Consider the following 14,451-nt stretch of genomic DNA (forward strand, 5'->3'; position numbering starts at 1 on the left):
GAGCTTGGATCTCCAAACATCTATAAACGAGATTTTACACTCGAAGCATTATCTGAAGATATTTATGAGTACCCTTAATCTTCACAACTTCTATACTGTTCAACAATCCACTCATAATAGAACACTAATCAGATTTTCAAGGATCGTCAAGGGCTTTTGTCAATTTTCATCGTTTCTTACCAAGATCGTTTGAGGAGTTTTTGACAGCTTGAATCAAAGGATTCATTACTTTACTTCATTATCGTTGCATTAATTGTTAGAATGTGTATCTCAATCATTTGTTAGAATACTAGGAGTTTTAATTTAAGCAGTGAATATACCCTAATGTCGAAGTGAGTAGTTATAAAGTATCGTAAAACCAAAGTCTTCTAATGAAATCTTTCTTAAGTGGAAGAAAGTGTGATATAGGAGCTTGAGTCTCTTAACATCTATAAAAATACTTATGTCATTTCCTTACCGCAGTCATTTATCTTATTAATTTTTTATATGTGAGTATATAATCTTCATAAGAACCATCAGACCGTTTTTTTTACAAAATTTTGGTCCGATTGTTTTTCAAAGTGTTGAGAAAATCAGATCTCGTATAGCTACTATTATTGTTTCTTAAAGTGTTGAGAAGAACTACGATATTTTATAGGATTGAAGCATTCTCTCAAAAGATTTTTAAGCACCCTTAATTTTCACAAATTCTATACTGCTCAACTATCCACTCATAAAAGAACACTCATCTGATCTTCAAGGATCGTCAAGGGCTTTTATCAATTCTCTTGACTGTTTCTTGCGAAGATCGTTTGAGGAGTTTTTCGACAGCTTGAATCGAAATATTCATTAATTTACTTCATTAATATTGTATTGGTTGTTAGCCTGTGTATCTCAACTGTTTGTGAGAAAACTATGAGTTTCAACTTAGACAGTGGACAAACTCTAAAATTGAAGCGAGTCATTACAAAGTGTTGTAAAACCAAAATCTTCTAGTGAAATCTTTCTAAATGGAAAAAGAGATGACATAAGAGCCGAATATACGAAAATCCATAAAAATATTTTTCATTTTCTTACAGGAGTCATTTATCTTATTAATATGCTATATTTGAGTATTAAATTTTCATAAGAATCATTAGACCGTTTTTCGCAAAAAAATGTGGTTCGGCCGTTTCTTAAAGTATGTGTTGAGAAAGCAGCCCTTGTATAGATAATATTATCGAGACCGATCACATTATTTGATTGTATTTTCAGAGAAAATTATAAAAATGTTTATTCACGTCCATCTAACCGCATTACGGATTCCAACACATCTTTTCTTATGTGTGGCATTTGTCTACTTTGAGTGATATTTTATCATAACATTGTTGTCTCTTTGATATTTTATGTTCTAATATGCTATATTTGGATTTAGGATTTGGGTTATGAGGGAAAGTTGAAATTTTTTGTCACGTGTGTCTATCTATTTGCAATTTTGATATCACATGTATTAAAAATTGGATCTTAATCGCATTGAAAATTTTAGTCATTTTTTTCACTAAAAATTATTCTATGGTACTGCACACGTGAGAACACATCATTCTCATAAGCTCCACTCTGAAAAAAGAATCAAAATTTCAAATAAATATAAAAATATCATACTAAAACTGAAATTTAAGAATATTAATGTCCGAATATGAAAATGATAAATACACATGAGCAATACTGCAATTGTCCCAAATTGTGATATGATCTAGTGGTATTTTTCGACTATTTGATCCAAGTTGCACTGGAGTTGAAGATCAATCTGTATATTCTTACAATACGTCCACAAATGCCTACCAATAATTCATTAATACATTCACACACACACACAAATATATATATATATATATATATATATATGTGTGTGTGTGTATATATATATGGATTATTGCCTAGTGGCAAGAGAAAGAGAGTCCACTATAAGATATTGGGATTGGAATAAGAATTTTGAGCCTCATATGTTGGTAGGGTTTCAATCAATCTCCATATATAATAGGGAGTCAATGGAGAATATAATAAAAATCTGTGTGTCTACGAAAGTGAAATTTCTTCATGAATTAGTTCCATATTCTTCGTGCATAAATGGTCTTTGTTCTACTTGAAGCTAACAATATTATGAAGCGACTCAATGATTATATATCAAATTTATAAATTGTACTGCCTCTATAACAACATTATTAAAAATAATAATTGAATTATGATAAAATATAAATATTTGAATTTCAAATATATATTTTTATATTTAGAATAAGATCATAAACTGCAAACTCAACATTTACTTTTTCGTATAATATTTCATATTAATAATGGTGTCATTTGAAATTCATTCTACTTTTTATTATGAATGTATAAATAAGTAAGGTGTGAATTAAAATTTTAATATATTATTTTAAGGTAAATAATAAAATTAGTCGAAATCCATTTATTTCGAATTCATCTCCCCAAAGCGCCAGAGAAGAATATCTATCTAATTCAACAAATTGTGAGCTTCTGGCGAGCCATAGTTAAAAGGTTGTTATATATAAAATGTTATTAAAGTCTAATTCAAACGATAGTTTAAGTTAAGTTTGAACCCTAAAAGAGTGTGTTGGAGAGTTTTTGTTTATTTTAAAGTGATTGTTCAAATATTATCTTGAAGTTGATGAGAATCTAAAGTATAAAGTGTTTGAAAAAAGAAGTCTAAAGCTAATATAAACTAAAATTAGAATGTTAAAAAATAATTGCTTCCGAGATTAATTTTTAGTTAAATAACAACTATATCTTAGATATATAAAATTCATCTATTTTAATTATTTAAAATTCGATACTCACATCGTCATAATGTGTTTAAATAATTATTATTACATTATGAATATTGTATCAAAATTAATTTTTTTTTATAAAATGAATGCAAGAAAAAAATAAAAGATTAATAAATATAAAAATACTAATTACAAAAATTATATAAATGCACAAAATATATATGTATAAAAAATTGTGCAAATGAAAATTATATAAAAATGCAAAATATTATTTAAAAAATAAATGTAATATTATAAATATTTTAAGAATATAAATGTCTAACTTGTAATTTTAAATCTTAAACAGAAATATATAAACAAGAAAAAACATCATAGAAATTGAAGTTGACATTCACAAGTTCTCAAAGACATTCATTTCAATGAAATATAGGAAATGCTATCTAGAAACTCTCCTGGACACTACTTAATTATAATTTATCTCAAATTAACCAGATATTTCATTACATTTAAAAATACAAGTGAACAATATTTATCTCCATTTATATAATTTGTGTATAAATTTATGTAGCTATATGTGACTTAAAAATAACTTTTATTGTTACATAACTTGTCTAATTTTTCATTTTGCTCTATTAAATATTTAAAATTTGGTTTTAGCGAAGTAACTTTGACTTTTTTGTATTTCATTCCTGTTTCATTGAAATATTGATGTAACGTCAGAAAATACTAACATGTCAACAAAACTTGTTAATGTTGGGACCATAAAATATTGACGTATCTAGCAACACATTATCAATTGAACCAGAATAATAAGAACATAAAATTTAGTACACCGAATCAAAGATTTACGAATTAATTGATTAAAACCCAAAAATATGGTTAGTTAGTGGGAAGTCGTATTGATATGTCATAAGATAATTTTATTATCTTCAATATAAAAATGCACACCGAGGAAAATATAAATCCAAAAGAATCGAAATCAAAAATAAATATTTCCGTATTTGGAAACATTTCCTTTAATATTATACTTTATGCTAGAAAATTCCACTGTTGGTAGTTTGTCCCTTAAAATGTCGTCCTTTATTTTCTTCTCATAAATCATGCTCCAGTGTCGTAATAATTTTTTTAAAAAAGAATTCTCTGGCTAAAAAATGTTTATTTAATAGTCAGGTACATTAGAAAAATATTATTTTATACTCAAATTAATATAAAATCTGAATGATTGGATCCCATTTTTTTTATGTTGGTGGCTAGCTAATATTATAAAACTCTTATTCTTTGATAACAAAAGATAAAATATTAGAGATTTTCCAACTTTTTCCCAATTAGGAAACCTCAAGTTGACAATGTGGGACCACACAATAAACAATTTTTTAATCAATAATATATTCAAATATCTTTATATACAATTTTTACATACATTTTATTTGTATGTATAACGATTGAGTAAGTCTGATCCATCTTGACTCGATAGAGTTAAGGTCTCAACTAAGTTTTGCAAGATGTGATACACCTTCGAGAATGTGAAAGAATTTTTCGACGACCAATAAAAGAATAAGAAATAAGGGGAAAATACGTATTATTTAGTAACTTGGATTTTTATTTTTAACATTAGTAACTTAGATTTAAGTTAAATATCAAATGAATATGTTATGTAGCATTATTAATAAAAATATAAATTTATCAAATTATGTGATACGTTCGGTAGGTTTTCTCCTACAAATTGTCAACAAATCATGCGATACAATTTGATAAATTTTTTTTAAACCATTGTTTATTTAATTAAAAAAAATTGGATATAATAGTTCGATTCGGTTTTGTTCGATTGATTAGAGCATTTTTTGGATAAAATTTGATCATCCTACTGATTAAGTATATCCATCTCTTAATAACGTTAAATACTTATTTAACTAATTCATTAGTAAATACAAATGTAGTTTTAAGAAATAGGCAAAAATTTGCGTGAGACGGTTTCACGAGTTGTATTTTGTGAGACGGGTCTCTTATTTGGGTCATCCATGAAAAAGCATTGTTTTTTATGTTAAGAGTATAACTTTTTATTGCGAATATCGGTATGGTTGACCCGTCTCACAGATAAAGATTCGTGAGACCATGTCACAAGAGATATACTCATATTATTATCATACCACTCACTAATTAATAATTTAAAAACCTTTCCCTATCAATCTTCATGAATTAGAAAGGTATATTTTAAGTTTGAATTTATTTATTTGGAATCTGAGTTTTTCTACTTTATTTTTATTTAGCACACTTTTTCTCTTTTTGCATCATTCCTTAGGTCCTCTTATCAAAACAAGAAATATTTTTATTACTCGTATTATCTATAAACTTTGAAATATAAAAATATTCTATTTAAAAAACTCATATCAACTGATGTACAATAAGAACAAGTTTTATCAATTTGTTGAAGCTTCGATGGAAGCCAAATATAGATAGAGATGTTAATGGGACGGGTATGGCTAAATCCAATACCCGTTCCATGAAAAAACTTTGACTCATTACCCGCTCCACCCCGATTAAATATTCTTCGAACCCGCCCCATCTCGAATACGAAACGGGGTCGGGTACACCCGTGAGAACCGAATTTTTTTAAAACAAAAACATTAATCTTTTTTCTCACATGACTGAATTATGAAACAGACAAGTCTCTAAATACAACACAATAGAAAATTAATTCATGTTTTCGACCACACTTAATAATAACAAACAAAGTATTTTCATGACATAAAGAATTACATTTAAAAAAAAGAGTTATTAGCTCTCCAAAAAATTCTTGACATCTCAAAAATAAGTCATAACATAACTTAAAGAAATCAATATAAAATCAGCGAGTAGACAATATTTCAGGCACATTCTTCGGGATCATCTTCCTCTTCATTAAGAATGGTGGGACAAATTGGTAAACTACTTTAAGAATTAACTACAAATTAAAGAGAGAAAGTACATTGCAAAAATAAAACTGTAACTTAAAACTGTAAAAAAATGTAATTTAAAGAGAGAAAGTAACTTTAAAAAGTTAAAATGAAAGTACAATAACAAAATAAAATTGTGATTTATTTATCTTTTACCTCACCCCACAATCATCTTTGCGAGCACGTCAATGACTCCAAAGTTGTTGGATTAAGCCTACTAAGATGAGGACCGACTATTCTTCCACTATTGCTAAAAGCAGATTCAAATGCAACAGTTGACATATGAATAGTTAAGACCGTTATGGTTGAAGTGGACTACTAAAAAAATGAAAATTAATAAAACTAAAATCCTATAGTATTTAAATTCACATATCTGGGGCGGGCATGGGGTAGATATTATAGGACCTATGACCCGTCCCATACCCGGATGAGTCTGAAAAATTGGACCTGAGACCCGCCCCATGACCCATTTAGTATGTCCTAACCCACCCCATACGTGCGAGTCTATTACAAGTCTGGGTAAAATCCGGACCCATTGACATCCCTAGATACATAGTGAAGTTATGAGTACTAAAATTATTCACACATAGCTTTCATAACAAGGTTAGTATAGTTAATAATATCAGTCCAAATATTAATTACACAATCTCGACTATCGACTACTAATTAGTTGAAATTGAAATCATTTAAATTAAAAGTCATAATACTAATATCTAAATCAAAGAATTGTTAATTTAGTAGATTTTGACAGTAGTATATATTATCTTGTAAAAAACAAACAAGTATCCTCCTTAAATAAGTATTTTAGTAAAATTTACAATTAGTGTCCTGAATATTTAACTCTACAAGTTTGGTTCTCTATATTGTTAAAAGTAAGTTTTATTAATCTATATTTCAATTTTAATAATTTAAATTTTTTATAGTATCCACGTTACGTTGACGTAATATCAACACCAGCCGAAAAAATTATCCAAGTTACAAAAAAAAAAAAAAACAAAGATACTGGACTAATATTAAAATTTGAAAGCACAAAGAGACCAAAATCCTAAAAAAAAAAGGATCAAAATTGCAAATTTTCATTATTTTATTAAAAACCTAAAGGTACCTGTTGAAAGTTGTTGATTTTAATACAATTTATAAGACAAAATTTACTCGACCAAAATATTTTGTGTACATGAAACTAATTTAACACACAATGTGTAAATGCCTAAACTCTTATTTGGAAATTTGCGGAAAATTTAAAATTTTTTTTTAAATAATTAAAATTGTCTCCTTCATAAATGAACTTATAAATAAAGTTTGATGTTCAATGTGGCAGCGGAAGAATTAACATTTTTGAAATAACAGTAAAAAGTTTTTCCAACAATAATTAAAACGTTTGAGCCATCAATTAAAAATAAATGCTGAACTGAGGTCCTCGGGTCCTACTATTGCCGACTCGAGCCTGCTCATTGGTCCCCGCCCTCGGCCCCGGCATCATCAGAACCTACAACAATCAAGTCTAGTGAGTCTAAAGACTCAACATGCATATATCGTAAATAACGAGTAAATACTATAGTAAAATTTCATGGAATAAAAATGTCGTGTCATGATTAATTATAATACGTGCATAACTGAGCTGAAAATATCATGGTAAAAATGTTTGCTCCTTGGAGCCCTGTACTGAAATAGCCTGCAATAATTTTCCTGGTGAGATTATGGTATACGCAAGTGGCCCCTGCACTGAAACTGACCGGTAACTGGCGACCGGATAATAAAATGCTCCCATGACCGGTAACTGGCGACCGGATAAAATAGTAAACGTCTGATCAGACTGTAGCCACAGTATACTGGGTGAAACAAACTCAACTGATCGGTAACTGGCGACCGGACCGGTAACTGGCGACTGGATTTAGCAATAATCCCATGATAGTGAAATGGCCACAAGCAATATCGCATAATCTCAAAAATGAACATTTTATATATTTATGCACGTAATATAATTAAATGGCACAATTAAATATCCTGTAATAATTTACTGCTTGGATTGGATCGCTCCCATGCTCGCTGCAACCTAAATATGTCATGAAAAATATGCAATAGATTTATGGGACCAAACTATGCAATAACATTCTAAAATGTGACAATTACGCCTACCGACTTCGTATTTAATCATGACTCCGAACCAACCCGAACCAACACTGAACCGTCAAATAATGCTCCTAAAATGGTGAGGGCCGAAATCTAGGTGAATGGAGGCCAAAACAAGAAACGCTCTTTCTAGAGTCAATTTGGCACATCGCACCGTAAATTCTCGTACGACCTCAAAAATGAACCGAATTACAAACGGTCGAAAACATGACCTTCCTAACTCAATGAGGCACTGTCCAGTGAAAGACCATAGGCTAAAAGCCGAACGAGAACTCGAATGAGCCACTGAGCTGTCACAGCAAGTTGCTGTCCAAAAATACAGCAGCTGTGCTCGGTTTGCTTGCGTCGTTTGCGAGGCTAATGGCCATTGGGGCTTGAACCTCCGACCAACACCTCTTACCAACGTCCCAAGAAATGATTTGAACCATGGCTAGGGGCCCTAGGCCAGTCACAATCCTCACCATTCCAGCAACCAACCAAAAACTTCTACCGAGGACACTCATGCGTGTGGTGTTGTGCTTCGCTTGCTGTGTCGTCTCGTTCCAATGGTCATTTGATTGACCATGGCACGACCTAGACATCTTGGGGCATGGTGTGAACCATGGCTAAGGGCTTTAGGCCAACCAAGATCCACACCATTCCACCATACTCGAACCAACACATGCTGTCAAAATCAAAGGGGCCGAGAAGGGGAGGGGCTGTTCTTGCGTTTGATTTAAAAACCGATTAACCATGGACCAAGCCACCAAAAGGGTGACTTAGTCACGTCTTAGACATGTTAGGGAAGTGATCTAACCATGGCTATAGGCCCCTGGGGCAGCCAAGATCAGATCCTTTCCCCTCATGACAGCAAACTGAATTTTTTTCGAACACAAATGGACACCAGTGGAGTTGCTGGCATTTTCGAATTTCCAGCAAGCATGGGGGTTGAAGTACTGGACTAAAGTGATCCTAATCCATCCTAGAACATGTCTAGATGTCGCCTTGGGAGCCTGGAATCGAGCCAACCACCTGAAGGTACAAAAACAAGCAAAAACCGTGAAGCTGCATCATGAAATTCGAAATTTCTGCATGTGAAGTTTTCTGAAAATGCTGAGGTATATCGGTTTTTGCTTAATAAAACATGATCATGTAATGAAAATAATTGATATTAAGACTTGATTGAAGAGTCAAGGAAGAATATATGCATGCCTGGTTTCGTTTGAAAGAAAAACGAAAAGAAGAGACGATCCGGCGCGGAGGAGGTGGAGCGCTTTCTATTCTCCCTAGCTTGCTCGATTTTCTCTCTTTTTTTCTCTAGTGCTAGCCACGATTTTTCTTCTCAAAAACACTCTGAATTTCGGTGATGGAGGGGGGAATAATAGTGGTTAAAAGAGTGAGGAGAATGGGTGCAAAATATAGGGAAAGATATCAAGACCAAGTCTACTCTTTTTGAATTTTGAATTCTAGTTGCTATCAAGTCTTATTGGATGGATCTAGAAAGGGTTGGCCGATAATCCTTGCTAATCTAGACTAATATAATGCTCATTAATTAATTAAATAAGGTTGACTAGTAATTAAAAAGATTAGCATGCTAACACAACAAGGAATGGGTCAAAAGGGTGATGAGTTGGCAAGGCAATGGTCTAGACATCTAAGGTGGCCGAAAATTCACTAATAAATGGAGGGGAAATGTTGATTATCTAGTAAATCAATAACCCTTAAAAGCCTCACTAATCCTTTAATTAATTTAGTGAATTAAACCCTTAATTATTGGAACTTAAATGAACTTATTTCCTACTCACCTCAAGTAATTAAATTAAATCCCCAAACCTCCTTATTAACTTAAATGAACTTACTTGCTAGCTAAAATAAATTCCGGAAATGTTTTCTAAATCTTAAATTCTATCTCAAAGCTCCAACTGCAGTCCGGCCTCACTGAAATAACTGAAAGAATAAAATTAAAACTACTGAAATGAAATAATTAACTTTAAAGAAAGGCACTTTAAATACTCATGCAACAAAAATCATTTTAATTTAAATACTAAAATTATGCATGGTTTATACGTAGTCTAAGTTATGGGTTCTACACAATGTGTGCAAAAAATTATTAACAAAGAAAATAGTCAATTTAAACCTCTAAGTTGTCATGTTTTCTTTTTTGGTCATCTGATTTGTTAAAGTTCTGTTAGTCATATAACTTTTGTTTTTGTTGGTTTTTAGTCCTATGTCATCGGAGTTTTGATTTGACACTTAATACATGATCACTTTTCGATAACATATCAACATTTTCTAGAGCCACGTCAGTATTTTATACTGTCGCATCAGCGCTCTGACCAAACAAGATTTAAAAGTAGTAAATTGATTGTTTTTCCTAAAAAAATAACACATATCTAGTGAGAACATCATAAACTTGATTAGTTTATCTAAGGAGCCAAGGGTGCTACATTATTTGCGATTACATGTTGTGTGGAGTCTGGATGGGAAACCCGTGAATTTATTGCAGCCTTTTTACCGTCATAGCCATGTTAGAGGAGGTGTCCAACGAACCAGCATATGGTGTGAGCTTTATTGACTTTTATGTAAAAAAAATATTATTTTAATGATATTTTATGAGTTTATTCAATTATGATATTTACTTTATTTTTAAGATCATGAAACTCATTAGGAAGTGTAATGTATATTTTAAACTGGTTTCTAGTCGATTGAACAGCCTAAAATAATGATAAAGATCGCTCCAACTTGAGACTAGCATATGAGACGTAAATGTCATGTTTAATTGATAAATGCATGAATATGTTCATTCATACAGATGAGTGATCATTTGATGATACACTGAAAAACTATCTCTCGGACATTCCAAGTGGTTATCATTTATCGAATGAAATAGTTTGTGGTTATAGTTGTACATCATTAGTCCTTAGACCCGGGACAACATGGAGGCTCCGCATACTAGCATGCATTTTGGCTCGTTTATCGACTTCACTGAAGGTCATCATGTGACGAGATTGAGTGTAGTTTCGAAATACGTGGAAGTCAAATATCATGTCATTAATATTAATCAAAGATACATCACGTCGTTATTGAATTCTTATATAACACTCAATATACCAATTATTACAAATTCGATTGGGATATATGAGCTGAAGGGACATTACTGTACGTTAACCATAACCTAAGGTTCTTGTGGGCACTACCTAGGGGTGGGCAACGGTCGGTTTGGTCCAGTTTTACTCTACAAAGGTTCGGTTTTTTGGTTTTCGGTTTTGAATATCTCTAGTCCAAAACCAAACCATTTTATTATAGTTCGGTTCGGTTTTTTTGTAATACGGTTCGGTTTATACGGTCAGTTATATACGGTTAGCTAAAATTTGTTGAGAAATAAAATTATATGTCACTTTATAACTTTAAAATCTAAATCATAGTATTTTTCAAATATTTAGTTTGTGAGACTTAATCTTTTATATATATATATATATATATATATAACATGTGTTGTGTACAAACATATCATACGAATATAATAACAATATACAACTAATTAACCATGTAAACACGGAAAATGCATGAATCCAACGGAATATTCAGTAATAAGAATGATAACAAGGTGTCAACCAGCTCGAATGGAACATAAATAATCTTACGAATATATTAAAGAAATATATACATAAAAAAGAGAAAACGTCGACTGGTGAGAAAGAAGAGAAAACGATCGGATTAAAAAATTGAAGGTTAATGATACTAAGTTCCTAAATCATAATAGGCTCATTATACATAAAAAGTCTTATACTTAACAATAATATCCTAAATCTTAATAGGCCCATTATACATAAAAAGTCTTATATTTAACAATAATATGACTGGTTCGATTTTTCGGTTTTTTGGGGATTAAAACCGAAAACCGAACCGAAAAACCGAACTTCATAAATTTTAAAACCATAACCGACCGAAAAAACCGAACCATTTAAACCGAATTATTCGGTTTAGTCGGTTTTTTCGATTTTTTCGGGTTTTAGGGCCCACCTCTAGCACTACCAGTGATACATAAGGGATAATTATGCGATATTAATAGACATTCTTATCATGATCTGATGGGTGCAATCAGACTTGAGTTTTAACATTACTGATCAATGGGTTAATTAAAAGAATGATGATTATTGGAGTAATCCTGAATAACAACAAATGTTATTTTAAATCACATAAAGTTATGAATCCACGATTATTTGTATCCTTGAATCATTGAGGGTCGTACAAGTATCGAATTATGTATTCTCGTTGAAACAGTCAAGTTCAATGAGTTGAATTTAACGACTGCAGATTGATGGAGATCAAACATATTACTTATAAAGTAGTTTATAAGTAGTTTCTATATTTGGAGATTATGAAAGTCGGCGTGATTGCTAATTTTGTGAAGAGAGTGCAACTGCGTCTTTTTGTGAATGTGTTCCAAAATAGATAGCTGACAAAAATGAGTAAGTGAAAATTTTTACCTTCAAAATTCTCAATTTTCATTACATGAATAAGATCTGTACACTCATAATCGGCTCTTTCTGATCGTCGATATGGGTTATAATGAGTTCACAATTATTTATTTAGTGAATTCAGAATATACTAAATAAATAATAAATTAGTAGTAATGACTACTAAGTATTAGATTCTCAAGGAATATCTTAGAAGACTCTAGAATTAATTAATTAATAGTTATTTAATTATATGAAATATTATCAAAAGTTAAAAAATACTACTTGGGATAATTGACTCATTCGTGGATTAATAGGGTTGGCGAATCCTAATACAACTTTAACTAGTAAGAATCCTAGTTAGATTATTAAACACAGTAGAGTTTTTGTCAATGAAAATTCAAAAGTTAGAATACTAGTAGGATTAAAACTTAAGAGTCATAATAGGATTCTAAGTCAATCCATAAAATTTATAAATATAACATTGCATGTTATATTAGAAGGCTTGGATTTTTATCTTCCTTACACTACTCAAAAGCTCTATCACCCTTGTCCCTAGAACAAAAACTCAAGCTGATCCACTTCCACCACCACTAACTGTCGTCGCCTGCCGTCATGGTTCCCCCACCTTCCGGTCAAAGAATCTCAACGCAATTTTTTCTTATATATTCTCTGGTGCCAATTAGAAGATGAATCCAACTTTTAATCGTAGACTTGGTTATGCGATTCAAGAAAAGGCTTTGATTTAGTAAATCGTTCGCAAGGAAATATAAGAAAGATTATATCCACTTAAATTATGAAATAATTCAAATCTGATGTTTAAAACGCAAAGATAAACATCTAAACATCCTAAATGAATTAAATCACACGACGTCCAATAGAGTTTTGATCGTCAAAACATAACATTTTTAAACTTTCACTAGCATCTCATGTACGATAAAACGGTACTCTAAGAAACCACGGTCAAAATTAGATGCGAGACAAAACCATTGCTCGGTCAAGATTAATTTGGAGTTTCATAATAATATCTTGTAAAAGAGGCGGATCTAGAATTTCGACTCTGTGGGGGCCTCTTATAAAATACAGACAAAATGTTAAAGGAGGAAAGACAAAAATTACATCGGTCATATTCAACTAAACATAAACAATACGTTTTAAAAAAAAAATTAACTAAAAAGAATTCGGCATTCCTTAAAATTTTCAAACTCTTCAATAATAACATCTATACAAATATTTTGAGCAATTTATCTTTAAATGAATAGCATCAATACATGCGAGAGAAAATCATCATTCATTTTGCCATGAATCTTAGTTTTGACGATATTCATAGGTGAGAATGACAGTTCTGTAGTAATGATAAAAATTGGAAGAGTCAGCAGACTCATCACCTGATAGTAGAAAAGACTTTTCATAGATGATAAATTTAAAAGTAATAAAGTATAAAAAATTAAAAGTAAATCAATTATTAATTTAAAAAAATGAAAAAAGAAATCTAAGATTCAAACCTGGATTTACACTTACAGAAACTCTTATCTTGCCATGGAGATACATGCTCTTTAATTTATTGTGGTGGATCATTTATTAATTTATAAATATATATATATATATTTCAAAAATTAATATCAACTAAAAAAATTTAAAAAAGTTGGGAGCCATGGCCCTCGTGGACCCTATGCTAAATCTCCAACCGGATCATTCCATTTGTGAGGTCATTATCAACATTTCATTTTAATTTTTCTTACCCATATATATATATATATATATACCGGATCATTCCATTTGTGAGGTCATTATCAACATTTCATTTAATTTTTCTTACCCATATATATTTCTATTTTTGTAGTACAAAATTTTATTTGTGAATTTCAAATAATTATCGGCTAGGGCTTCCTCAGTGGAAGTTAATTATGTCAATATCAAACACCATTTAATCCACGAATCCAAATTTTGTTTACATCACCTTTAGAATCACTACTGTTACTGATAAACAAAAATACATGAATTATTTATTTAGAATTTGGTAGAAACATCCGAGTAAACTATTTATTTTCAATTAAATTTGTACAAATACAAATTGTTTTTTTTAATATATTAATGGGGTATGAGTCACAGCATGAAACAATACCAATCAAGACCTATATTTTTCGTCAAACCCCATTTTCTTATCTTTTTAATATACCAGTCTTTGAGCCCATCATTTCAACA

Source organism: Primulina tabacum, chromosome 2 (genome assembly GCF_025594145.1).
Source record: "Primulina tabacum isolate GXHZ01 chromosome 2, ASM2559414v2, whole genome shotgun sequence".
Taxonomy (NCBI): domain Eukaryota; kingdom Viridiplantae; phylum Streptophyta; class Magnoliopsida; order Lamiales; family Gesneriaceae; genus Primulina; species Primulina tabacum.